A 1,381-nucleotide genomic window follows, 5' to 3' on the forward strand; every position below is an offset into this window, starting at 1 on the left:
TGTCTCTGTTTATGTGTGCTGTTTATTTATATCAATGCCTGAACAGAAGTAAATAGTCATTGTCATTTTCAAGTGCTCATTGAACTCTAGCATGAACCTTCAAGGAAACTCAGGAAAATCAGTGCTCAACAGGGCATGCCATTAATCATTAGAAAGCAAAGAATTTTCCAGACATAATCTAGCAAGTGGGTTAGAGCAATAGCACAGCAGGTGGGGCGTTTGCCTTGCACACTGCCAACCCAGGTTCGATTCTTCCATCCCTCTCAGAGAGCCTGGCAAGCTACCAAGAGTTATCTCGCCTGCAAGGCAGAACTTGACAAGTTACCCATCGCATATTTGATATGCCAAAAACAGTAACAACAAGTCTCACAATGGAGATGTTACTGGTGCCCACTCGAGGAAATAGATGAACAACAGGATGACAGTGACAGTGATACAGTGAATCTAGCAAGCATATTATTTATTTAGCAAGGCAGACACTTAAGGATACATAGCCCTTTGTTCTGTGCTATAAAGTATTTGTAAATCCTTCATTCTCAGGCTGCCCTTTTCTTCCTCCAGTTTGTTGGTGACATTTTTTTCAGAGTGTTTCATGCAGGATAAACCCAGTAATCCAGATGTGTAGAAGAAAATTAATTCTCTATTTTTTCTGATAACAGTGTTTCTCTACATTATCAATACATAATCCATTATGCTAGAGGTTTTTTTTTTTGATGGAATAAGATCAAGTTACTAAATATAGGACTATATCGCTTGAGTTTTGGTTTAATTCCGGTGTTCTGTCTATTTTATGATATGTCTAGCACTTTGAATTATTTCCATTTTTTCCATTTTGTGTAAGCTATGTAGTCACAAATCAGACCAGAAATTATATGAAAAAAAGCATTTTCTTAAATTGTTGGTGGTAAAGGGAAACATTATTTCGTGTCAGTCTGTCTGTGAAACGGAGTAAGGGTATTTACTCCCTTACTCCCTTACTTTAAAACACCTTTAAAAGATGTTTATCTTCTAGACCTAAATTGGACCTGTATGGAGTGCTTTTTTCTGGAAACTAAAAACGCAGCTAACAGCGCTTGCTTCAGCAGCATATGTACTAAAATTGAAACGATACAGAGAAGATTAGCATGGCCCCTGCGAAAGGATGACATGAAAAATTGTAAAATGTTTCCTTTTTTTATAAAAGGGTAAAAAAAGCAGCTGATACAAAATTTATTAACAAATTAATCAATAAAATAATTAGAGGTCTGGAAGAAGACCCACCTAGTATAAAATTCACACCATGTGAAAATGTCCAGTATGAGATACTCTCAAAGAAAATCATTTATTGAAAAAAGTAACTGAATTCTTCGATAGGATAGACAAAAATTAAGAAAAACAGGAT

The 1,381-nt window shown here is 35.8% G+C and overlaps 1 non-coding gene across 1 annotated transcript; it reads left to right on the plus strand.

Annotated features, from left to right (window-relative positions):
- Positions 1-1,073: 1,073 nt before the first annotated feature.
- Positions 1,074-1,176, plus strand: LOC129402797 (U6 spliceosomal RNA). The gene has a single exon (XR_008628839.1). It is a non-coding gene; the product is annotated as a U6 spliceosomal RNA (small nuclear RNA).
- The last annotated feature ends 205 nt before the right edge of the window (positions 1,177-1,381 follow it).

This window comes from Sorex araneus, chromosome 2 (assembly GCF_027595985.1).
Source record: "Sorex araneus isolate mSorAra2 chromosome 2, mSorAra2.pri, whole genome shotgun sequence".
Classification (NCBI taxonomy): Eukaryota; Metazoa; Chordata; class Mammalia; order Eulipotyphla; family Soricidae; genus Sorex; species Sorex araneus.